This window comes from Mobula hypostoma, chromosome 10 (assembly GCF_963921235.1).
Source record: "Mobula hypostoma chromosome 10, sMobHyp1.1, whole genome shotgun sequence".
Lineage (NCBI taxonomy): Eukaryota > Metazoa > Chordata > Chondrichthyes > Myliobatiformes > Myliobatidae > Mobula > Mobula hypostoma.
The window spans coordinates 85253833-85281125 of NC_086106.1; the positions used below are offsets into that span (position 1 = coordinate 85253833).

Sequence of the window (27293 nt, forward strand, 5' to 3'; positions counted from 1 at the left end):
TGGTAGCAAAACGAAATTCAGCAATTGCATAGAATTGTACATGATGCATTATATTTGAGGGTCCTGACGAAGGGTCTCGGTCCGAAACATCGACTGTACCTTTTCCTAGAGATGCTGCCTGGCCTGCTGCATTCACCGGCAACTTTTATGTGTGTTACATTATATTTAGTTTTATTAATATTATGATATGTAAATAGTCTGAAGATCAATTTTTCTGTTGTTAAAAGTTTTTATTATAATGTAAAAGGAATGTATTGTGGGAGGAATGCAGGAAGCAGGTGTGAGAGTGGTTGCAGAGGCCTGAATGTTTGTGGTACTAACCATCTTAAGAATTGTTAAACACATTCTGTGAAAAGGTAGATCTCCTGGGATTTAATGTAATTCTCATTTGTGCATTTCTCCCTCCATCTAAATGGCTTGCTTGGTTTTGCTGTAGCTTTAGGTGACTGGTCAGTTATTTAATTCAGTTATTACAACATTCTAATCTCATTCCAATACAATGAGCGTCAGTTTGGTTATCATCAACTGTGTTTAAGGGGTATACAGGTATGAAATTCATGCTACTTTTATTGTTGGAGTCTAACACTATAGAGACAATTTGGTTTTATTATTTAGAATGTTGCACAGTCTCTTGTCCATCCAAAATAAGATAGGAAAACAGGTAAATTAAGTTATAGAATCATAGTTTCCCCACCTTCTTCCCTTTATTCCATGATCTAGTGTCCTTTCCATCACATTCCTTCTTCAGCCGTTTGCCCTCTTCTATCACTCCCAGCCTATCACATCACCCTCTCTCATCTCTTTTCACCTGCATTCACCTATTACCTGTCGGCTTGTACCCCTCCCTCTCCCCCTATCTTGTTATTCTGGCTTTAACCCTCTTCCTTTCCAGTTCTATTTCCCCTCATAAATGCTGCATGAACCGCTGAGTTCCTCCAGCATTTTGTGTGTGTCCCTCATAATGTTCAGCATCTGCAGAATTGCTTGCATTTTATAAAACCGTAAGACATAGGAGTAGAATTAGCCCATTTAGCGCATCGAGTCTGCTCCTCCATTCAATCATGGCTGATCCTTTTCTCCCCTCCTCAGTCCCACTCCCCCGCCTTCTCCCCGTAACCTTCAAAGCCGTGTCCAGTCAAGAACCTATCAAGGTCAACTTAAATACACCAAATAACCTGGCCTCCATAGCTACCTGTGGTAATAAGTTCCACAAATTCACCACTGTCTGGATAAAGAAATGTCTCCACAATTTCTTTGTATTTTATTATACAGAAAGGAAACACACCCTTCAGCCAACTCATCTGTGCTGACTGAGTTATCTCAGAGTTAATCCCATTTGCCGGTGTTTGGCTCAGATTGGAAATAAAATTGGTTTATTGTTGTCATATACAGTGATAGGCCTGTCTTGCATACTATTTATACAGATCAAATCATGACACAGTGCATTGAAGTAGTATAAGCTAGATACTTCAGCAGCTAGTATTGTGCAGAGGTATGGATCCTGGTGGTGAAAGGCTATCCTGTTCTTCGCTGCCTGGGCATCACCAGATAGTTCTTCAGACACAAGGTAAGCTGAGCCATGGATGTAGTAATGGAAACTGTCATTGGTTTTGCCTGCATCAGGGCATGACCCACTGTAGTAAATGGAGTGGAAGTAACATCTCCACCTCGCTGACAATCAACACTGGTGCACATCAAGGATGAGAGCTTAGCCCCCTGCTTAACTCCCTCTACACCAAAGACTGTGTGGCTAGGCAAAGCTCAAACGCCATCTATAATTTTACTGATGACACAACTATTGTTGGCAGAATTTCAGACTATCACGAGAAGGCATACAGGAGCAAGATATATCAGCTGGTTGAGTGGTGTCGCAGCAATAACCTTCCACTCAACATCAGTCAGACCGAAGAACTGATTGTGGATTTCAGAAAGGGTAAAATGAGGGAACGCACATCAGTCCTCATAGAGGGATCTGAAGTGGAAAGAGTGAGCAAATTTCAAGTTCCTGCATGTCAACATCTCTGAGAATCTATCCTGGGCCCAACATATCGATGCAGTTACAAAGAAGGCACGACTGTGGCTATATTTCATTAAGAGTTTGAGGAGATTTGGTTTGTCACCAAACAAACTTGAGCAGTTCTACAGGTGTACCATGGAGAGCATTCCAACTGGCAGCATCACTGCCTGATTGGGGGGGGGGAGGTGGGGGAGCTACTGCACAGGACTGAAAGAAGCTGCAAAATGTTGTGAACTCAGTTCATCATGAGCACAAGCCTCTGTAGAATCTAGCATCTTTAAGGAGCGATGCCTCAAAAAGGCAGCATCCAACATTAAATACCCTCATCACCCAGGACGTGCCCTCTTCTTGTTGCTACCATCAGGAAGGAGGTACAGGAGCCTGAAGGCACACACTCAGTGAGTCAGGAACATTATTTTCCCCTCTACCATCAGATTTCTGAATGGACTTTGAACCCACGAACACTACCTCACTACTTATTTAATTTAACTATTTATATATGCATACTGTAATTCAGTTTTTATTATAGTGTATTGCATTGTACTGCTGCCACAAAAATAACACATTTCATAACATACGCCGGTGATGTTAAACCTGATTCTGATTCTGATCTTGTATATTATCCTATAGCAAACTACAGGCAGCAATTGGAGGCAGATGAAAGGTACCAAGGAGACCAAGAACCTAAGATGTGGAGAATAGTGTGGCAGAATTCATGTTGCCAGGTAGAATAGAAAGCAGCAACAAATAAATGCCCAGAAATTTTAAAAAAAAACAAAGCCAAAATATGCCTGAAACACACAGCAGACAGGAAATATTTGTGGAAAGGGAAATAAACTTAATATTTGAATACAAAGAGTTTCTTGCCTGAAATGTTAATTCTCTTTTGCCTGATTTACTGAGTGTTTCCAGCATTGTTGTTGTTCAGAGCTGAAAGCAATATATTTAAATAGGGAAAACAATAACACTTGAGAGGATGCAAGGCATCCTTGAATATTAAAAAGAAACCTGAAAGTTAACAAGTTGTTAAGTTAATGGTTTGGAAATGGCACGGTATTCTAGCCTTCATTACAAAGGAGTGGAGTAATGAAGCCATAAGGCAAAGGAGCAGAAGTTGGCCATTCGGCCCATTGAGTCTACTCCGCCATTTTATCATGAGCTGATCCATTCTCCCATTTAGTCCCACTCCCCTGACTTCTCACCATAACCTTTGATGCCCTGGCTACTCAGATACCTATCAATCTCTGCCTTAAGTACACCCAATGACTTGGCCTCCACTGCTGCCCGTGGCAACAAATTCCATACATTCACCACCCTCTGACTAAAAAAATTTCTTGGCATTTCTGTTCTGAATGGGCGCCCTTCAATCCTTAAGTCATGACCTCTCGTACTAGACTCCCCCATCATGGGAAACAACTTTGCCACATCCACTCTGTCCATGCCTTTCAACATTCGAAATGTTTCTATGAGGTCTCCCCTCATTCTTCTAAACTCCAAGGAATACAGTCCAAGAGCGGACAAACGTTCCTCATATGTTAACCCTCTCATTCCCAGAATCATTCTAGTGAATCTTCTCTGTACCCTCTCCAATGTCAGCACATCCTTTCTTAAATAAGGAGACCAAAACTGCCCACAGTACTCCAAGTGAGGTCTCACCAGTGCTTTATAGAGCCTCAACATCACATCCCTGCTCCTATACTCTATTCCTCTAGAAATGAATGCCAACATTGCATTCGCCTTCTTCACCACCGACTCAACCTGGAGGTTAACCTTAAGGGTATCCTGTACGAGGACTCCCAAGTCCCATTGCATCTCAGAACTTTGAATTCTCTCCCCATTAAAATAATAGTCTGCCCGTTTATTTCTTCTGCCAAAGTGCATAACCACACACTCTCCAACATTGTATTTCATTTGCCACTTCTTTGCCCATTCTTCCAATCTATCCAAGTCTCTCTGCAGACTCTCTGTTTCCTCAGCACTACTGGCCCCTCCACCTATCTTTGTATCATCAGCAAACTTAGCCACACAGCCATCTATTCCATAATCCAAATTGTTGATGTACAATGTAAAAAGAAGTGGCCCCAACACGGACCCCTGTGGAACACCACTGGTAACTGGCAGCCAACCAGAATAGGATCCCTTTATTCCCACTCTCTGTTTCCTGCCAATCAGCCAACGCTCTATCCACGTATGTAACTTCCCCGTAATTCCATGTGCTCTTATCTTGTTAAGTAGCCTCATGTGTGGCACCTTGTCAAAGGCCTTCTGAAAATCCAAATATACAATATCCACTGCATCTCCCTTGTCTAGCCTACTTGTAATTTCCTCAAAAATTATAATAGATTTGTCAAGCAGGATTTTCCTTTAAGGAATCCATGCTGAGTTCTGCCTATCTTGTCATATGCCTCCAGGTACTCCGTAACCTCATCCTTGACAATCGACTCCAATAACTTCCCAACCACCAATGTCAAGCTAACAGGTCTATAATTTCCTTTTTGCTTCCTTGCCCCCTTCTTAAATAGCGGAGTGACATTTGCAATCTTCCAGTCCTCTAGAACCATGCCAGAATCTATTGACTTTTGAAATATCATCGCTAATGCCTCCGCAATCTCCACAGCTACTTCCTTCAGAACACGAGGGTGCATTCCATCTAGTCCAGGAGATTTATCTACCTTTAGACTATTCAGCTTCCTGAGTACTTGCTCTGTCGTAATTGTGACTGCACACACTTCTCTTCCCTGCCACCTTTGAGTGTCCGGTATCCTGCTGTCTTCCTCAGTGAAGACTGATGCAAAATACTCGTTCAGTTCCTCCGCCATCTCCTTATCTCACATTACAACTTCTCCAGCATCATTTTCTATTGGTCCTATATCTGCTCTCACCTGTCTTTTACTCTTTATATACTTGAAAAAGCTTTTAGTATCCTCTTTGATATTATTTGCTAGCTTCCTTTCATAGTTAATATTTTCCCTCTTAATGACCTTCTTAGTTTCCTTTTGTAAGCTTTTAAAAACTTCCCAATCCTCTGTCTTCCCACTAATTTTTGCTTCCTTGTATGCCCTCTCCTTTGCTTTAACTTTGGCTTTGACTTCTCTTGTCAGCCACGGTTGCATCTTTTTTCCATTCGAAAATTTCTTCTTTTTTGGAATATACCGGTCTTGTATCTTCCTCACCTCTCGCATAAACTCCAGCCACTGCTGCTCTGCTGTCCTTCCCGCCAGTGTACCTTGCCTTTACATTGTCAAGCCAAACTTTAGTAAGATCAGAATGCTGTATTGGATTGAAAGGTCAAACTTGCCTTGGAAGTGAAAAGGGCTGGATTCCCTTGACCAAGACTTAATATAAGGGTCCATACCTACTTGAGTTTTAGAAGAATGAGTGCTAGATACTGGGAAGCTGTTTCCTTTGAATAGAAGTGGATTGGTTCTGAAACAACAGAACATGGTCTCAAAGTAGGGGGCATATTTACCATATTAGGCTTGGACTCTTCATGATGGCATAGGCTTCTTCTTACATCCCAAGGACATTATGGCAGGTTAATTGGCTACTGTAAATTGTCCCTTAGCATAAGGTCATAGTAAAAAGAATGGTATGTGTTACAGAAACATTAAATTGCAGAGGAAGAAGGAAATAAGCAGTGGAGATTGGGACAGATGGACCTTCTCCTCAGGAACTGACATAGACCCAGTTGACTGAATGGACACATCCTGTGTTGTCATCAGTATAGAGTAAGATATACAAGACTGATCAATTGATAGATTTTTGGACACAAGAAATCCAGAGATATGGAGCAACAAACAATCTACTGGAGGAACTCCATGGGCGCAGCAGCATCTGTGTCACAGTCATATTGTAGTACAATAACTGGCCATTCAGCCCACGTCAGCCCGAAATTCTGCCTAGTCTCATCTAACTGCACCTGGACCATAACCCTCCAAACTCCTCCCTTCCATGTAGCAATCCAAACTTCTCTTCAATGTTACAAATGAACCTGCATTTACCACTTCCACTGGCAACTCATTCCATATTCGTACCACCCTCTGAGTGAAGAAGTTTCCCCTCAGACTTCACCTTTCAATCTAAACTTACGACTTCTAGTTCTAGTCTCACCCAACATGAGAGGGAGAAGCCTACATGCATTCACCCTATCTATCCCCCTCATAATGTTGCATACCTCGATAAATCTCCTCTCATTCTCCTGCACTTCACATCCAAACCTATTTCAACCTTTCCCTATAATTCAGATTCTCTAGTCCCAGCAATGTCCTTGTAAATTTTTTCTATGCTTTTTTAAGCTTAGTGATGTTTTCTTGATGGTAGGTGACCAGTAACTGTACACAATGTTCTAAATTTGGTCTCACCAATGTCTTATACAACTCCAACATAATTTCCTAACTCCTGTATTTAATGACGATTTATGAAGGCCAATGTGCTAAAAGCTCTCTTTACAACCCTATCTACCTGTGATCTTTTCCCAAGTCCCTTTGTTCTACTGCACATCTCAGAGCCCTGTTATTCACTGTGTAAGTCTTAGCCTGACTCGTCCTCACAAAGTGCAACACCTCACACTTGTGTGCATTAAATTCCACTCACCACTTTCCAGCTGATCAGGATCATTCTGCAAGCCTTAATAGCTCTCTTGGAGTACTGTGTTCAGTTCTGGTCACCTCATTACAGGAGGGATATGGATACTATAGAGAGAGTGCAGAGGTGTACAAGGATGTTGCCTGGATTGGAGAGCATGCCTTATGAGAATATATTAAGTGAACTTGGCCTTTTCTCATTGGAGCAACAGAGGACGAGAGGTGACCTGATAGAGGTGTATAAGATGACAAGAGGCATTGATCGTGTGCATAGCCAGAGGCTTTTTCCCAGGGCTGAAATGACTAACACAAGGGGGCATAGTTTGAAGGTGCTTGGAAGTAGGTACAAGGGAAATGTCAGAGGTAAGTTTTTCACACAGCGAGTGGTGGGTGCATGGAATGCACTGCCAGCAAAGGTGATAGAGGCAGATACAACAGGGTCTTTTAAGAGACTCTTAGATAGGTACATGGAGCTTAGAAAAATAGAGGGCTATGCGGTAGGGAAATTCTAGGCAGCTTCCGGAGCAGGTTACATGGTTGGCACGACATTGTGGGCTGAAGGGCCTGTAATGTGCTGTAGATTTTCTATGTTTTAAGTAGCCTTCCTCGATGACCATTATATGTCCAACTGCAAATTCACTGATCCAGTTTAACACTTTAAATGATTAATATGGATGAAGGCCTGTGACTAGTGGTGTAATACAGAGATCGATGCTGTATTTGTTGTTGTTACAGCACTGATCTCTGCAATACATCACTAGTTGCAGGGCTTCAGTCAGACAAACATCAATTTACTACCACTCTCTGACTTCTCCCACTAATCCTGAATGTCAAGCAGCAGTTTAACCTGGGGAATGGAATTGTCAGTGTTTTGGGTCAAGACCCCAAAAAGGACTGAGAGTGATGAATGAAAAAAGCCAGTATAATGAGGACAGGGGAGGGGTGGGACAGCTGCCAGTAGGTGATTGGTGGACAGGGGATGAATTAATGATGATGGGTAGATGTCCCTGATGGGGGATGGTTGGAGAACGGAGCCAGAGGCAGATGGGTGATAGATAGAAGCAAACAAGGAAAGAAAATGGGAAAATGTTGCCAAGTGATGGGAGGGGAGGGGAGGGAGAGTGTGGAGACAGCTGCTGCTGGGTGATAAGCAGCAACACAAAGGCTTCCTGTGCTGGAATCTGATAAGTAAAACATGTGATAATGGGAACTATTAAGTGAAAAGTGGAGAGCAGGTGGAACCAATTGGTGGAGGAGATTTTGTGTGGGAAGTTGGGATAAAAGGAAAGATGGGTGAGGTTAGCATGGAAAATGGGAGTGCTGGAGCATTATGAAAAGGGGGAGGAAAGAGACACAAAATGTAAAAGTTACCTGAAATTGGAAAATATACTGTTCATACCATTGGATTGTAGACTACCCAGGCAGAACATGTAATTTTGCTCCTCTAGTTTACTTTTTTGCTTCATCTGGGCAGTGAAGATGGTCAAGGACAGGCAGTTTGATGTGGGGATGGATTGTGAAATGAAGTGTGGAAATAATGTGGGTTTGTAAGCTTAGGATGACCATTATGGACAGAGCTTAGGGGATGTACAAATCAGTCACCTAGTTTGTGCATTGGCCTCAACAATGCAGAAGAAGTGACATTGGGAGAACCAAATGCAGTATATGAGGCTGGAGGGACTGCATATGAATCTTAGCCTCATCTGGAAATTCTGCTTAGGTTCTTGGATGGTGGTGAGGGAGGAGGTAGTGTAACACCTCCTGTGGTTGCAGGGGAACATACCAGAGGTCAGGGTGGAGTGCCATGGAAGGAGAGACCCTGTTGAATGTGGAAAGGAGTTGGGCTAGTGGTGAGATCTCATTGCATCTGGTGGAAATGATGAAGGATAATGAGCTGGATGCAGAGATTAGTAGGATGAAAGGGGAGGACTAGGGGTGTGGAAGGTTGCAATCATTAAAGAGGTAATGCTGAGCATACTTCTGGGCCTGAAGATGGATAAGTCCACTGGTCCTGATGGAATGAAAGAAATGGCAGAAGTTATAGATGAGACTTTGGTGATAATTTACCAAAATTCTCTGGACTCTGGGCAGGTCCTGGTGGATTGGAAGATGGCAAGTGTCACACCACTGTTCAAAAAAGGATGTAGGCAAAAGGCAGGTAACTTTTGGCTGTTAGTTTAACATCTGTAGTTGGGAAAATGCTTGAAGATATCATTAAAGAAGAAATAGTGAGGCATCCAGAAAGAAATGGATCCATCAGGCAGAGGTGGCATGGATTCAGCAAAAGCAGGTCCTGTTTGACAAACTTTGAGGATATAATGAGTGCAATGGATAGAGGGGAACAGATGGATGTTATTTATTTGGTTTCCAGAAGACATTTGATATGGTGCTGCATTAAAGACTTATCCATAAGAAAAGGATGGATAGAGTTGGGGGTGATGTATTAGCATGGGTAGAGGATTGGTTAACTAATAGAAAGCAGAAAGTTGGGATACATGGATATTACTGTGGTTGGCAATCAGTGGTGAGCAGTGTGCCACAGGGGTTGGTGCTCGGCCCACAACTGTTCACAATATACATTAATGATCTGGAAGAGGGGACCAAGTGTAGTCTATCTAAGTTTGCTGATGATACTACATTGAGTGGAAAAGCAAACTGTGCAGACGATACACTGAGTCTGCAGAGAGATATAGATAGGTTAAGTGAGTGGGCAAGTGTCTGGCAGATGGAATACAATGTTGATAAATGTGAGGTCATCCACCTTGGAAGGAAAAATGGAAAAGCTGTGAAGAGGGACTTAGAAGTATTTGTGCATGAATCACAAAAGGTTGGTTTGCAGGTGCAGCAGATTATCAAGAAGGCAAATGGGATGTTGGCCTTCATTGCTAGAGGAATTGAATTTAAGAGCAGGGAGGTTATGCTGCAATTGTACAGGGTACTCGTGAGGCCACATCTGGAGTACCACGTGCCGTCCTGGTCTCCTTACGTGAAGGAAATACTGGCTTTGGAGGTGGTGCAGAGGAGTTGCACCAGGTTAGACTATGAGGAGAGATTGAGTCGCCTGGAACTGTACTTGCTGGAATTCGGAAGAATGAGAGGAGATCTTGTAGGAACATAAAATTATGAAAGGATTAGATAAGATAGTGGCAGGAAAGTTGTTTCCACTGATAGCTGAGAGTAGAACTAGGGGATATAGCCTCAAGATTTGGGGGAGTAGATTTAGAAACATAGAAAACTTACAGCACAATACAGGCCCTTCAGCCCACAATGCTGTACTGAACATGTACTTGCTTTAGAAATTAGCTAGGGTTACCCATAGCCCTCCTGTTTTTCTACGCTCCACTTAGGACGGTGATGAGGAGGAACTGCTTTTCCCAGACGGTGGTGAATCTGCGGAATTCTCTGCACAATGAAGCAGTGGAGACTACCTCAGTAAATGTATTTAAGACAGGGTTGGATAGATTTTTGCCTAGTAGGGGAATTGAGGGTTATGGGGAAAAGGCAGGTAGGTGGAGATGAGTCCATGGCCAGATCAGCCATGATCTTATTGAATGGCAGAGCAGGCTGAATGGGCCAGACGACCTACTCATGCTCCTAGTTCTTATTTTATCTTGTATGTGGAAAATAGGAAATGCAAGAGATAGCTCCATCGACTACAGCAGAAGAGAAGTCGCATTTCCTGAAAAAGGGACATTTTTCAGCTGTCCCTGAATGGATGGTGTATCAGAGAAACGGAAGACATCCTTTCGCAAGCCAAAAAGCCAAGATGTGTATTCTAGGTAGTTGTGAGAGTCAGTGGGTTTATAATAAATGTCAATGAATAGTTTGTCTCCTGAGGTTGACATGGGCGAATTCAGAAATGGGAGAGAAATGTCAGAAATGGTCCAATTACATATATTTGAGAATAGGATGGAATATAGTAGCAAAGGTGATAACATTTACAAATTCTGGTAGCAGTGCTATTGGAGTCTTTGATACACCAGAGAAAGAAATGGGTCCGGAAAATGGATAAAGTGACTCACCAGCTTTGTTTTTGAAAGAGAGAACACACTCAAGAGACCTTACTATTTTTTCTTTTTCAGAATAAGGAGGCTGGGCAGGCAGGTGTCAAAACAAAATATCTTCATTCAGAGCATTGCAAAACATATATTATATACTCAAGTGAGTTACCGATTTAGATCAATAGATTTGAGGCACTCAAGATACTGAGGTACAAGTTCAGCATTTGTGATTCAAGCTTGATGGACAATCTCTCATACTCTTGTTATTCAAAGTAGGCTTAAAAAGGAGTTTCTGTTCTTTCTCCATTTACCAATATATTGCTAATATCAGTAGTTCCTTATTTGAGTCTTTGTGTTGATATGGCTCTGCACTAACGAATCACTAAGAACAGACAGGAAATATGTTATCCATTTAAAAGCCATACCGATCTCTGGAGTATTTTGAAGCAAAACATGTCCAACATTTTGTGCTCAAATTAAACCGACCAGTTCCGTTTTGATACACCACAGATGTCAATTTGAAGGAAGGCGGTTCCAATGCTGTTGATCCCATCTCAGCACTACTCCCATTGGTGATCGTGACTGTCACAGCACCAATCGCAAATTGGCCAGTTGTCAATCGCGAAATAAACCCAGGAACTGGTTGTCAATCAGCATTGACGAAACGCCGAAAATTCAGCAGCTCTGTGCAGCACCGTCATACAATTTAACCAAAAGTTTAGTCAACAGTTGAAATCTTACTTAAAGGTACCAGAGCTACAAAGGTAAGAGGCGCCCGCCGTTTATAAGAACACTCGCTGAGTATTGATGGGGTTTCAAAGATGAATTGATGATTTCTGTGGTTCTTATCCTACGATAATATAAATACCGTTTTAACTAATGTAAAATCATAATTTGTAAACTATATTATTAACATTCCTATTCTGGAATTAATTTCGTGTATAATTGTCGCCTTGTCTTTCTACTGGGACAGACTTGCATTTACCACGAGCATGAAGAGTGTGCTGCCAAACTCCATCCTAGCCGAGTAAGCAGGTGTTAAAAGAAATTTCTGCTGTGAGACGGCGGATGTGTTATATCATTAAATAATTGCCTTGAGGCACGAATCACGCTCTTGTATCTCCCTTAACTGTTTGCATTAAAGCTTTTTAACAATTTTTTTTCTCTTCCAAAGTTAATATTAGTAATTTTTTTCCACGCTCATTCTAACGATTGAACAATCTATTTAATTTAATTTAAAAACTTGGGAAAATCATGTTATCAATAAAACTCGTAGTTCAGAGGGATAAGTGTATGCCATGTGCAAACAGTTAATCCAGTAATTGGATAACTGTATGAAGGGTAGTAGATAACAATCTCTTACAATATATAGATCGGAACAAAAATTGAAGAAAGGAGAATTACTTTAATTATGCGCAATAATAAGTAAAATCTACTTTGAAAGTACTTATGTTAAGCAACATTATAACATTCATAATGTTAACCAAAATTATTCTTTATCATTTAAAAAAACCGAGGGGAAACCATTTAAAATGTATATTAGTTTAAAATGATAACATCGAAACAAGTTTTTAATTATAAATTTGATTGAAAAAATTACTCATATGCACAGGAAGGAAATCATTTTAAAAATGAGAAACTGTAATTTTTTCTTGAATGCAACTTGTATGATGTTTGCCTGTTATTTCATCTAAAGCAAGAACAAATATTTTAAATAAGGTTAAGATTTGATAGGCTAATGTCATATAATATTTATTGTCTTATAATAAACAGTTAACAACATGATAGCTGTCCATAACGTTCAAAGTAATTGCTCAACTTACCACATCAACCAGGAACATGGAAGATTTTGAAATATCTTGCTGCACCCAAAGTCGTGAAGACGGATATGGTTACAAACCAACTCCATAGAATACAATAGGCATTTAGATAATTGAGTGTTGGGGCTCTTCTTCATTGAACTGATAGCTAATTGAAAATGTGCTGTTTGACATCTGTGGCATAATTAGAATTTTGATCATTTTTCAACATCACCTTTTTTAAACTTTACTTTCTTAAAGTAAATTCCAGCACTGATCTTGGTGCTATATTTTTGGTTGGTAATATGAACTTTGTAATTCCATTCTGTTAGGTTACAAGGTGTAAAGCAGTTACTAAAACAAAGTAGGGGTAAGATTTTTTTTATGCTTAAGGTTACAAATATTCTCCCAGTCTGATCCTGCAATGAAAGTACCAACATGGTTTTGCAATATCTATGGAAATGTTGAAGAACAATATTTATGAATATTTTTACAATGTTACAAAATATATCAAAACATCTCTCCTCTTATAGACAGCAATCATGACGTGAATATTGTAATTATCATATCTATTAATGCTATAACTAAACTTTCTTGCTCAATTTAAAATGGGTCAATATAGGTTGTTAAAAAATCTTATTGCATAATACTGAAGTGTAAAGACATGTTAGCACACTGATATTCTAGAAGTTATGTCACTGTTGCCACGTTGAATAAGCCAAAAGAACATTGGTAGTAGAAATTAATATAGGCTGTTTAGTTCCCAGTGCCTGCTTCATTATTCACAACTAATCTTTCACTACAGTGCCACTTTCTTACACCAATCCCACATCTGTTAAACTCTAATTTGAACATACTATTTACTGAGCCTGCAAGAGTCTCTGGCTGAAGAATTTTCTCCTCACCTCTACCTTGAATGGCCAACCATTATTTTGAGAATGTGTGACTGCTGGTTATAGACACCTCACCCAAGTGAAAATCCATCTCCTCAACTACTCTATCAATTCTCGTAATTTTCTACAGGATAACCTCAATCTTTTGTAATCCATGATGTATATACCCAGTCTACTTAATTTCTCCTCGCAAGGCAAGTCTGCTATCACATAAAATAACCTGATGAACCTTTTGTTGTATTCCCTTTGCTGCAAATATATCCTACAAGGGAAAATCTGCAGAAACTGGAAATCACAGACAACATGCTGGAGGAACTCAGCAGGCCAGGCAGCATTTATGGAAAAGAGTAAACAGTTGATGTTTCGGGCTGAAACCCTTCGGACTGTCCTGATGAAGGCTCTCGGCCGGAAATGTCAATTGTTTACTCTTCTCCATAGATGCTGCCTAGCCTGCAGATTTCCTCCAGCATTTAGTGCAAGTATATCTTTTCTCAGATAGGAGACCAGAGTACAATATTGCAGATGTGGTCTCACAAGGGCTCTATATAATTGGAGCACAATGTTTTTACTCTAGTACTTAAATACTTTATGTAAAGCTGTCCTGACTGCTTGTTGAAATTGTATGTTAATTTTCAGCAATTCAGGACATGAACATTTTGCAATCTCTCACCATTTATATAAAGTCCATACTTATAGTCTTCCTACCAAAGTGGATGACCTTGCATTTTCCATACTGAATTCCACTTGCTATCCCCCTCCATGTTCACCTACCTTATTTGTTTCTGTTTCATTCCCCAAATCCTCTGTTGTTCTCCTCATAGCTGATGTTCCATCACAATTCACGCCGGAATGGAAAAGCCCCGTGTTTATATTGGGCTATCATCTTAGGGCTTTTCGGCATAACTTTACTACTACATCTGGCCAGTGGTGCAGTGGCATCCGCACTGGACTTCGAGATCAGCGGTCCCAGGTTCAAATCTGGCTGGCTCCTTGCACGCTTTTCATCCCTTCTAGGTTGAGTGTCGAGCTGGCAACTCTGTCTTGTTGCCGTCGTGCCACAAAGTGCAGAGAGGAACAAAAGAAAACCAAACAAACTGCTACAATGTTCATCAGTAGGCAAGTGAGCTGAACCATTGTGCAGCCAACCACTTTATAGGGCAATACCTGTTCACTTCATTCCTTCATGGCTATTTTCATAGCCAGTAACAATAAAATAGTTTACTAATAACCAAGACAGATGAATAAATAAGGAAACAAAAGTCCGAATGCATTGTTTGTTGAGATTACTGAAGTTTTTCAGCAGACTTTTGTAGCAGTATGATATTCCTAGGTTGAAACATGATATTACTTCTTACCTGATCTCTATCCTTTCCAAGCTATAATCTGGCTTTCATTGGCAAGGTTAATAGACATGAAATGTGGAAGTCTGATTTCCTTTATGATGGTCTCTTGTATGCATAGCACATGGAGATAGTAATTCAAAATAATTTGACATTTCAATGAAAAGTAAATAAAGCCTCTTGCAATTTTTCTATAATGAGGCAGCCAGAATTTCCATTTGAAAACAGGATACTACACTCAGCCACTGAGATTCTGTGCATGCCTTTTGTCATGAAGGATTTAGCAACCAAACAAACTGAAAAATGGTGGGATTGAGAAAAGCAGGTATGGATTTACTTTTTTTTGTCTCCTTGCCTAAAATAAATGTACTTTTTCTAATGGAAGTGCAGCAGAGATTCACCAGACAGGCTCCAAGAATGGGAAATTTATTGGATGAGGAGATGGGGAGTAAACCAGAACTATACTGTCTCCATCAAATCAGAATTGTGCACGGTATGAATGAATGCTATGAAGGAGAGGTGCTCAGTAATGATTGAGGTGGTGAGGACCAGTCAGAATAGGGCACAGGAAGCTGAGGAGAAGGGAATTAAGATGGCATGTAGGCTAGTGCAAATTAAACATCAGGAGGCGGCCCACTGCCAGAATTATACCCCCCCGATCCCATGAAGATAAGATCGATATTGCTATCCAGGGGAGACCCAGACACCTGGGATGGGGATATATGGTATGATGATAATGATAATGGGTCCTTTGGTGAGGGGGAAACTGCTTTTGCCCCAGAACCATTGCAGGCTCGGCCTGCTGTGGTGACTTCTTAGAAAAATGTCCATGGGCAGCCGGGAGTACAGACTCTCGAGTACAAGAAGTATAATGATAAGGAGCTATCTGAGATGGCTGTCCGGTTTAAATGAAGTCTGGGGAATCACTGATCGAATGGTTCCTCTGCTTGTGGGAGGATGGAGGTGCTAGTATAACCTTTTATCCTGAAGAATTAGCAAGGCTAGGGTCTTTAACCTCAAATTCTTGTATTAATATTGATATTCTCGTATTTGGAGTATTGTGTGCAGTTTTGGTCACCAAATTACAGGAGATATATTAATAAGGTTGAAAGAGTGCAGAGAAGGTTTACAAGGATGTTGCTGGGACTTCAGAAACTGAGTTACAGAGAAAGGTTGAATAGGTTATGACTTTATTCCCTGGAGCATAGAAGAATGAGGGGAGATTTGATAGAGGTATATAAAATTATGATGGGTATAGATAGAGTGAATGCAAGCAGGCTTTTTCCACTGAGGCTGGGGGAGAAAAAAATCAGAGGACATGGGTTAAGGGCGAAGGGGAAAAAGTTTCAAGGGAACATGGGGGGGGGCTTCACACAGAGAGTGGTGGGAGTGTGGAATGAGCTGCCAGATGAAGTGGTAAATGCGGGCTCACTTTTAACATTTAAAAACTTGGACAGGTACATGGATGAGAGGTGTATGGAAGGATATGGTCCAGGTGCAGGTCAGTGGGACGAGGCAGAAAAATGGTTCGGCACAGCCAGGAAGGGCCAAAGGGCCTGTTTCTGTGCTGTAATGTTCTATGGTTCTATTTACTTTTGTAGAATCTCATCTCTCTGTAACTGGTTAGTTTGCACTGCATGTTAGGCAAGGCTGTTTAACTACCAGAGAGATCCAATGGATGCAGGGAAATTGTTGCCCCTGGTTTAAGAGTCTGGGACCAGAGGTCCCAGTTTCAGGATAAGGGATGTGCAATTCAGGATAGCAATGAAGAGACTTGACTTCAGTGCAGAAAGTTAGAATTCTCTTCCCAGAGAGCAGTGAAGGTTTGGTCACTGAATTCATTCTAAACAGATTAATAGATTTCTTGATGTGAAAGAAATCAGTGGATACAGCAATGGTGCTGGAAAATGGCATCGGGGGAGAAAATCGGGCATGACAGACCAAAGGGCTAAATCTTATGTTCCTAGGGTTGTGTGTCTTCTATGTTTGTACACGTATGCTTGTTTGTACACATATGCTTTGAATCTCCTGTATGCATTATGTGAATGATTTATATATATTATTTCATGCATGCCTCTGTGTATCCATTTACTCAGTTGTATTTGGTTTTGCTTCCCTCTAGCTTGGAAAAACAAATTCCTGCAATGTGTTATGGAAATGCTGACCTTTTAATCAGACTGAAAAACATGGTGTAAATTAAAATCCTAATTGTTGTTACCCATGTTCCTGTCCCAACATTGGTTGAGGTTAACAAAGGGCTTTGTGCTTGGAAACGAAACACAAAGTGATCTTGACCGCCATACATCATTCTCTTGTATGTCCCCTTTGATTCCAGGCTGTTGGTGTACTTTCAGCAGCTTATGTGAGCTATTCATGAGTGTTAATTAGCTATACTATTTAAAAGCATCCTAGTGAATGATCAGCTGACAAGAACATGAATCTTCCCAGGAGATTGCGAGGGATGGGTCAATATTGCATTGCCTCATAAACAGAGCTGTGTATCCAGTTGTTTATCACAATGAACGTTACTTCTCGTCTATTATTTGGTGCCCTCCTGACTCAACCCCCATTACTGAAGCCCTTATGTATGTCTTTGCTATCTTGAGTATCAAATGCTTGTAGTCTTCTTGCACTCTTGTCCGCCTCTGTCCTTCACAAACTTTAAATGATCTTAAAATCTACTAACCACGTGGGTCTCAACAGGATACCAAGAAGTTTTTCAGATATATAAAGAGTAAAAGAGTGTTGCAAGGATGTGGCTGGGGACGAACCCAAGTGCTGGACGCAGATGCTGAGGCAGAGTCGTTAGGCGTAGCACCACCGCGAATAGGGAGCCGATATCCAGGAGACGATGCAAAGCTTAGAGCTAACAGTCCTCAGGAATAGGAAACAAGGTTTACTCTCACAAGAGTTGACCAACAAACTGGCAGCTTCTTGCTGTGGTCACACGGTTTTTATCCTGCCGTTTCTGATGGGAAGCAGGTGTGTGTAGTTAGTGGAACCTGGGAATGAATGGAATCTGAATGAGGTGATTGAGGCCCAATTCTTGAAGCAAGTGGCAAGGTGGGGGATTGCCAGAAGGGACCATGACAGACAGAGGTGAGAGTAGATATTGGATTGCTGGAAAATGACAGTGGAGAGGTAGTAATGGGAGATAAGGAAATGGCAGGTGAACTGAATAAGTATTTTGCATCAGTCTTCATGTAGAAAACATTAACAGTATGCCGGATGTTTGAGAGTGCCTGGGGCCAGAGGTAAGTGCAACCTTAATAGAACCTTTCAGCTTCTCAAGCACCTCCTCACTAGTAATAGGTGTGAAAGTAGATAAGTCACCTGGACCAGATGGATGGCATCCCAATGTTCTGAAAGACGTAGCTGAAGAGATTGTGGAGGCATTAATAATGATCTTCAATAGGTACATTTAATGTCAGAGAAATGTACACAATATACATCCTGAAATTCTTCTTCTTTGCCAACACACATGAGAACAGAGTGCCTCAAAGAATGAATGTTAGAACCCCAAAGCTCCTCCACCAACTCCCCCCTCCCATGCATAAGCAGCAGCATTACAATGAGCCTCCCTTCCCCACCAGAAAAAAAGCATCGGCACCCCCCACCGAGCACTCAAGTGTGCAGCAAAGCATCAATAAATACACAGACTTGCAGTACCCCAAAAACTACTCAGTCACCCGGTATTCAACACACCACAGGCTCTCTCTCCCTAATAAGGGAAAAAGGGGTGTCCCCCTTTCACAGCGAGAGGGGAGACATAACAAAGCAACTCACTTTGTTATGTTAAAAGTCTGTTGCATCACTTCTTCGAATCTCTGTGCCCAAAGAACTCGGCTCTCTGGTGACACAGCCAGCAGCCAGCTCGCTGCTTACAATCTGGCGGAGGTGGCACTGGCCTTGAATCCACCTGCCTCCAGAGCCATGAAAATTCGGCACCCTGAAGGTGCATTCGTCTTGCAGGTCGCATCCTTGGCATATCAAAAATTGGCTGGTCGTGAGGCCCTGAGAGTGTGTCCCATTTCCGCAAAGAACCAATGTCAGTGTGTAACTCCAGTGGGTCTTCAAAAGAACCTTGAAAAGGAAGAAAAAAAACACAATACTGCAGTTGTTCCAGATGACTGGAAAATTGCAAATATCACTCCGCTCTTCGAGGAGGGAGAGAAGCAGAAGAAAGGACATTTATATGACAGTTAGCCCGACCTCGGTGGTTGGGAAGATGATGGACTCGATTGTTAAGGATGTGGTTTAGGGTTACTTGGAAGCATGTGATAAAGTAGGCCAAAGTGAGAGTGGTTTCCTTAAAGGAAAATCTTGCCAGACAATCTGTTAGAATTCAGTGAGGAAATAACAAACAGGATAGACAAAGGAGAATCAATGGATGTTGTGTACTTGGATTTTCAGAAATTCCTTTGACAAGGTGCCATACATGAGACTGATTAACAAGATAAGATCCAACGGTTTTACAGGGAAGATACTAGCATGGATAGAGCATTGGCTGATTGGCAGGAGGCAAAGGGTGGGAATAAATGGACCCTTTTCTGGTAGGCTGTCAGTGACTAGTGGTGTTCCACAAGAGTCTACGTTTCAGCCACTTACTTTTATGTTATATGTCAATGATTTGGATGATGGAATTCATGGCTTTGTGGCCAAGTTTGCAGATGATACAAAGATGGGTGGAGGGGCAGATGGTTCTGAGGAAGCAGAGGGACTTAGACAGATTAGAAGAATGGGCAAAGAAGTGGCAGATAGAATATAGTATAAGTATAGTGAGCAGTTTTGGGCCTCTTTCCTAAGAAAGGATGTGCTGACATTGGAGAAGTTTCAAGGAAGCTTCATGAAAATGATTTCAGGATTGAAATGCTTATCATATGAGGAGTGTTTGATGGATCTGGTCCTGTACTCATGGGAATTCAGAAAAATGAGGGGGGGGGGTCTCACTGAAACCTATCAAATATTGTAAGGCTTCGACATAGTGGATGTGGAGAAGATGTTTCCTATGGTGACACAGCCTCAGAATAGAGGGGCATCCTTTCAGAAAGGAGATGAGGAGGGTGGTGAATCTATGAAATTCATTGCCCCAGGCATCTGCAGAGGCCAGGTTGTTGGGTGTATTTAAGGCAGTGGTTGATAAGATTCTTGATTAATCAGGATGTGAAAGGTTACAGGGAGAAGGCAGGAAAATAGGATTGAGAGGCATATGGGATCAACCATGATGAAAAGTTGGAGCAAACTCAAGGGGTTCAAGGGGTCTCATGGTCTCTTGGTGCTTATCTATTCTTATTGTGACATGTATGTATGTAGTTTAAACTGCATTCCCTTCCAGAACTGAACATGCTCAATGACCTTTTGCAAATTACCATTATTTAAAGTATTACTCTTCTACAGTTTGTTCTTTTTCTTGTCCATGATTTAGCAAAGATATTTTAAAATTCCTCTCACAGTTTAGGTAGGATCTTAAATATATATTAATAGCAAAGAGGATATTAAAAGCTTTTTCAAGTATATAAAGAGTAAAAGACAGGTAAGAGTAGATATAGGACTGATAGAAAATGATGCTGGAGAAATTGTATTGGGAGATAAAGAGATGGCGGAGGAACTAAATGAGTATTTTGCATCAGTCTTCACTGAGGAAGACATCAGCAGTATACCAGACACTCAAGGGTGTCAGGGAAGAGAAGTGTGCGCAGTCACAATTACGACAGAGAAAGTACTCAGGAAGCTGAATAGTCTAAAGGTAGATAAATCTCCTGGACCAGATGGAATGCACCCACCTGTTCTGAAGGAAGTAGCTGTGGAGATTGTGGAGGCATTAGTGATGATCTTTCAAAAGTTGATAGATTCTGGCATGGTTCCGGAGGACTGGAAGATTGTAAATGTTACTCTGCTATTTAAGAAGGGGGCAAGGAAGCAAAAAGGAAATTATAGACCTGTTAGCTTGACATCGGTGGTTGGGAAGTTGTTGGAGTCGATTGTCAAGGATGAGGTTACGGAGTACCTGGAGGCATATGACAAGATAGGCAGAACTCAGCATGGATTCCTTAAAGGAAAATCCTGCTTGACAAATCTATTATAATTTTTGAGGAAATTACAAGTAGGCTAGACAAGGGAGATGCAGTGGATATTGTATATTTGGATTTTCAGAAGGCCTTTGACAAGGTGCCACACATGAGGCTACTTAACAAGATAAGAGCCCATGGAATTACGGGAAAGTTACATACGTGGATAGAGCGTTGGCTGATTCGCAGGAAACAGAGTGGGAATGAAGAGATCCTATTCTGGTTGGCTGCCGGTTACCAGTGGTGTTCCACAGGGGTCCGTGTTGGGGCCACTTCTTTTTACATTGTACATCAACAATTTGAATTATGGAGTAGATGGCTTTGTGGCTAAGTTTGCTGATGATACAAAGATAGGTGGATGGGCCGGTAGTGCTGAGGAAACAGAGAGTCTGCAGAGAGACTTGGATAGACTGGAAGAATGGGCAAAGAAATGGCAAATGAAATACAATGTTGGAAAGTGTATGGTTATGCACTTCGGCAGAAGAAATAAACGGGCAGACTATTATTTAAGTGGGGAAAGAATTCAAAGTTCTGAGACGCAACAGGACTTGGGAGTCCTTGTGCGGGATACCCTTAAGGTTAACCTCCAGGTTGAGTCGGTGGTGAAGAAGGCGAATGCAATGTTGGCATTCATTTCTAGAGGAATAGAGTATAGGAGCAGGGATGTGATGTTGAGGCTCTATAAGGCGCTGGTGAGACCTCACTTGGAGTACTGTGGGCAGTTTTGGTCTCCTTATTTAAGAAAGGATGTGCTGACGTTGGAGATGGTACAGAGAAGATTCACTGGAATGATTCCGGGAATGAGAGGGTTTAACATATGAGGAACGTTTGTCCGCTCTTGGACTGTGTTCCTTGGAGTTTAGAAGAATGGGGGGGGTCCTCATAGAAACATTTCAAATATTGAACGGCATGGACGGAGTGGATGTGGCAAAGTTGTTTCCCGTGATGGGGGAGTCTAGTACGAGAGGGCATGACTTAAGGATTGAAGGGCGCCCATTCAGAGCAGAGATACGAAGAAATTTTTTTAGCCAGAGGGTGGTGAATCTATGGAATTTGTTGCCACGGGAGGCCAAGTCATTGGTTGTATTTAAGGCAGAGATTGATAGGTATCTAAGTAGCTAGGACATCAACGGTTATAGTGAGAAGGCGGGGGAGTGGGACTAAATGGGAGAATGGATCAGCTCATGATAAAATGGCGGAGCAGACTTGATGGGCCGAATGGCTGACTTCTGCTCCTTTGTCTTATGGTCTTATAATCATAACATCCAGGATGAGACAATTTAAAATTACAAATATTTGCAAGTTCTGAAAACCTAAGCATCCTGGTAATGCACCATTCATGTCTCCCATCTGTCCTTCTAGGTGAGGTAGCATTTCACCCGTGAGTCTGTTGGGGTCATCTACTGTATCAGGTGCTCCCAGTGTCGACTCCTGTATATCAGTGAGATCCAACGTGGATTGGGAGACCACTTCACCGAGCACCTATGCCCCACCCTCCAGAAGAAGCAGGATCTCCTGGTAGCCACCCATTTCAATTCTTCTTCCCATTCCCATTCTGACATGTCAGTCTATGGCCTCCTCTGCTGCTGCGATGAGGCCACACTTGAGCTGGAGGAGCAACATCTTGTATTCCATCTGGGTAACCTCCCACCTGACTGTATGAACATTGATTTCTCAAACTTCAGCAAATGGACCACCCCCCCACTTCACTATTCCCCATTCCTATTTCCCTCTCTCACCTTACCTCCTTACCAGCCCATCACCTCCCTCTGGTGCTCCTCCCCCTTCCCTTTCTTCCATGGCCTTTTGTCCTCTCCTATCAGATTCCCCCTTCTCCAGCCCTTTATCTCTTTCACCAATCAACTTCTCAGCTCTTTACCTCACACCTCCCCCTCTCCTGGTTTCACCTATCACCTAATATCTTGTACTTCTTCCTCCCGCCCCCCCCCACTTCTTACTCTGAATTCTCATCTTCTTTTTCCAGTCCAGATGAAGGGGTTTGCCCCAAAATGTTTACTCTTTTCCATAGATACTGCTTGGCTTGCTGAGTTCCTCCAGTATTATGCGTATATTACTTTAATTTCCTGCATCTGCAGATTGTCTCTTGTTTGGGATCCTGGTATTGTATTAATTGTCTGTCGTCTTCAGTAAGAAGAAGTGAGCTGATATAATATGGAAGCTTGATGTCAGAATAGTTGAGTAATCAGTGTAGTCATCTTTTTTCTCCTTGTTATAGCTGGCCTGGAGGTTGCACACTTGATCCTATCCCAGCTAGAGATTCCTGGTCTCCATCTTTCTTCACTTTTCTATGTGTCCTCGCCTGAAAATACTTGGGCCTATGAAGTTGCCTGCCTGACGCATTCTTAACTTAGAAATTGGGCTAGTAGAGTATTTTAAGGTAGTGGCAGTAAGTTAAACCTTTTGTTTTATTATTCTCCTAATTAGAACTGGAATTGTAGGATGGTAAAATATTTGTCCTTCTATGGATTCTTTTGGAGAAGTCCAAAAAACTATTTTGAGATTCAGCCAAACCCTGAAGTAAATAGTTGATGGGTCTAACTCTATAGCTTCTGAAATCCATCTTTGTAAAGAATCAGGTCTCAGCTAAAGTTATGTGACTTTTCTTCAATTGGATCCAGTTCAAAGCGCAATTGAATTTGGAGCGGGTCCAATGGGAAAGACAAATCCAATCCCATTCTTTCAGATAACATAGTGATCTTGGCTAAATGCAGGTTTGTGCATGCATGAGGTAGATCTATTTCCATTGTTCCTGTTTCCATTCTCTCCCCACCTACTCAGAGTATCTATGACAAATTAAGTCAACAGAACACAAAATCATTCACTGGATCTGTTCTGGGTCTAACATGTAAGTGCCATTATGAAGAAGACATGGCAGTGCCTCTACTTTCTTAGAAGTTTGCGAAGGTTTAGCATGCTATTTAAAACTTTGATGAACTTCTATAGATGTGGGCAGAGAGCATATTGACTGGTTGCATCACGGGTGGGTGTGCCAATATTAATACGCTTGAACGGAAAAGCCCACGAAAAGTAATGGTCATAGTATAGTCCATCATGGGTAAAGCCCTCGCCACCATTGACCATATTTACATGGAATGCTGTCGCAGGAAAGCAGCATCCATCATCAATGACCCCCACCACCCAAGGCATGCTCTCTTCTCACTGCCGCCATCAGGAAGAAGGTACAGGAACCTCAGGACTCACACCACCAAGTTCAGGAACAGTTATTACCCCTCAACCCTCAATCCCTTGAACCAGAGGGAATAACTTCACTCAACCATCACTACATTTTTCCCACAACCTATGGACTCCCTTTGAAGGCCTCTTTATCTCAGGTTCTCGGTATCTCTTGTTTATTTCCTTTTTTATTATTATTTCTTTTTTTTCTTTTTGTAGTTGCAGTTTGTTGTCTTTTGCACATTGGTTGTTTGTCCATTCTGTTGGGTGGAGTCTTTATTTGGTCCTATTGTGTTTCTTGTACTTACTGTGAATGCCCACAAGAAAATGAATCTCAGGGCTGTATTTACGTATACACAAAATGTGTAGGAAGAGCTCAGCAGGTCAGGCAGCATCTATGGATGGGAATAAACAGTCGACATCTCGGGCACCTGCAATACCTCTTGTGTCTATACTGTCATATACATACTTTGATAATAAATTCACTTTGAACTTCGGAAACAACATGTTGAGCTCTGTGTGAGCAAGGCTGTTTTTGAATTTCCTGCATGATCTTCCTGTGGTTATCGCTGTAATATCAGGAAATGTGGAACTTCTGAGGCACCGTCTTAATCCCATTTTATAGTACAGGATAGAGAAGATTACACTTGTGAGTTATCACACAGCCCCAAGACTCCACGAAGTTCTCTGATACTGATCAGTCATGGAACTTCTTTCTAATTGTAACATGCTATTTCTGATATAATGAGGAGCCATTTAACTCTATAATGCTAGTAAAACTGTACTTTAAATTTGAAGTAGTAGCAACAGATTTTTTTTATTTCTTTAGAAATCTTTGAAATGTGTAGTTTTCTGAGGAACGGGGAAATAGCTATTTGTGCGAATTGGCAGAAGATGGTGTCATATGATACGGCAAAATAACAGGATAGTTAAGCATACACTATAACAAAAACAGCCATTACTGAGTTAGAGCCCACAGAATGACATGAGAAGTAGAAGGGTAGAACAAGTAAATGGGCATGGGGAAGAAAAAAGTTTCTTTTGCATTATTATCCTGAAGGGATACACCATAGGCTGCTCACCGCAAACCTTTCAGGACAGAATGTTGCTGGCACAAAGCCAACATCTGTGGACACACCATGATCACTCTTGGCACAACTTCCAATACAGAGCATTTTTCTTCCAGGGTCAAAGGATCACCACCACATCAGTACTGATGAGTTGGCAACAGGCAGACATACTGCAGAGGAGTGCACCCCCCTCCTCAATTTCCTCTGAAAACACTGACAACTGCCACTGTATGCCACAACTGATGAAAATGTCAGTCGTTTTAAATCCTTCTGAATACTATAAAAAATGTTTTGAGAAGTAATTTTTAAACTAAAATTAGCTCAAGTAGTACTACACATTTTCCCCACACCGTACAGACCAAAAACAATATTGCCCACATGAAAGTCACATTCATGCGACATCAGCTTATTTTATGCATCTTCCTGGAAGGGGCAACATCAGTTGTCAGTGTCACATCCTCTGGTGCATGGCTTCCTTGTACCCCAGTACAAATTTCAAATGTCTAGCTCACATTAACAATGTCAACAGTAATTCAATGCTAACAGTTCACCATGAGTAAGATTTTTTTGATTATATTTATCTGGAAGAATGATTGGCTGCTCACCTACAGGATAGAGTGGGGAGAAAAAAAAACAACCTTTACTAATACATTAGTTTGCTCAGAAAGAAACATTCTCAGTAAATGGCAAATTTTATGCCGCTAGACTGCAGACTACTTGGTGTGGATACTGTGAACACCAAGAATTGCCCCTTCCTTGTGTTTCGAACTGGCTTTTTTGATGGGAATTTTCAGATTTCCTACTCACTTGCAGGAAGGCCTGGATCAGCAGTAAACCAGTCCTAGGCCATATGACAGGAGGCATTACTGATGACCTTGCACATTCATGGCTTACAGGAACCATGTTCACATCTAGATTTTCCAGAGGAGCAACGTCTTTACAGGCTGAACTGCCACAAATGGACTGATCAGTGATATCTGTGAATTTTTGAAACCAGGATTGTAAACTCTCCATTCTTATACGATCTCATTGTCAAAGTAACGATGGAGGCAGACAAATTTTAGAAAGACTGGGGGCCATGCAGAAATGGAGTTGAGACTTGAAGCAGATAAGCCATGATTTAATTAAATGGCAAGGTAGACTCAAGGCCACAGGACTAGGTCACCTTGCCTTCATTTTCTTATGATCGACGAGGAGCTTATGGAGACCAGAACACAGCACTTCTCAGAATGAGACCTTGTTCCTGGTGTAACTCAACTGAAGGATTCACCGGAGATTTGCCTCATTGAAATGGTCATCTGTACCCCATGTAATTTGGCCATAAACTAAGCTCAGCGATTCTCTGCCCGGATTTACCCAGGGAAAAACCAAACATTTGGAGCAAGTTGCACTGATGGATAGACATACAACTTATCTTTGGAAATGAGAGCTGTACAGGGTACAGGAAAGTAACTAAGTGTTAAATCATGAGTAGTAACTTAATTAGTGAATTGAAATTGCTTCATTCATTCCCTGGAGAGTTTAAACTAGCTTGGCAGGTGAATAGAAACCACAAGGGAAATTTGGGAGGGAGAGGAACAAACAGGAAGTGAAAGTTAGAAAAGTAGTAATCAAACTAAATAGACAACCAAGACAAGGTCAAATAGAAAATGGGGTCAAATCACAGGCAAGATAAAATATCAAGGTTCTATATTTAAGTGTAACAAGGTAGAAGGCTCAATGGCATAACTAAAACTAACTTAGTCATTATAATTATCTAAACATGGCTGCAGGGTAACTGAGGCTGGAAGCATACTGGTCAAAGAAATTCAACATTTGGAAAGGATGAAACAAAGAGAAAAGTGGGGTAATAAAGCTGGAGACCAGTGTCGTGGTGAGAAATGGACTAGGTTCAGCCGATCATCCTATTGTTTTTAGTCCGTCTGTGTATTTACTGTTTCAGTAATATTGTAAATATATTGTTTGATTAAGCATTCTTTATTCATTTAAATAATTAAGTACAGGTTGTACGTAAAAGTATGTGAATGGCATACGCTATTACCCCACCATGTTATAAGTGCGTGCCTCGCAAAAGTAAAAATGAAACAAAGACATGCTCCCGGTCTCTCTGTGTTTTTCTTTCAATTAGTTTTATGATTTGGAGTTAAAGAAGTCTAACAGTGAATTTTAAAACAAACCTGAGATGATTAACTACCTGTTGTAGCACAGTGAGATGTTTGAGTTTTTAAAAAAAGCACAGCGAGCAATGGTCATGTAAAAGAACAGCACAGACCATGCTTCTTTAGAAAGGTGGCCAAGTTTTTTTTTTAAAAGGCAAAATGCTGACA

The 27293-nt window shown here is 41.4% G+C and overlaps 1 protein-coding gene across 2 annotated transcripts in view; it reads left to right on the forward strand.

The window, feature by feature from the left end:
• Nucleotides 1–11261: 11261 nt before the first annotated feature.
• si:dkey-171c9.3 (uncharacterized) overlaps nt 11262–27293 on the forward strand; it is a 56096-nt gene continuing 40064 nt past the window's right edge. Inside the window, exon 1 of one of the 2 annotated variants that reach the window (XM_063060754.1) lies at nt 11262–11365. The gene's annotated coding sequence lies outside the window, so the exon portion shown is untranslated. Of the gene's footprint in view, nt 11366–14868; nt 14959–27293 lie in introns of those variants that run through there. The other variant, XM_063060755.1, reaches the window with a different exon arrangement.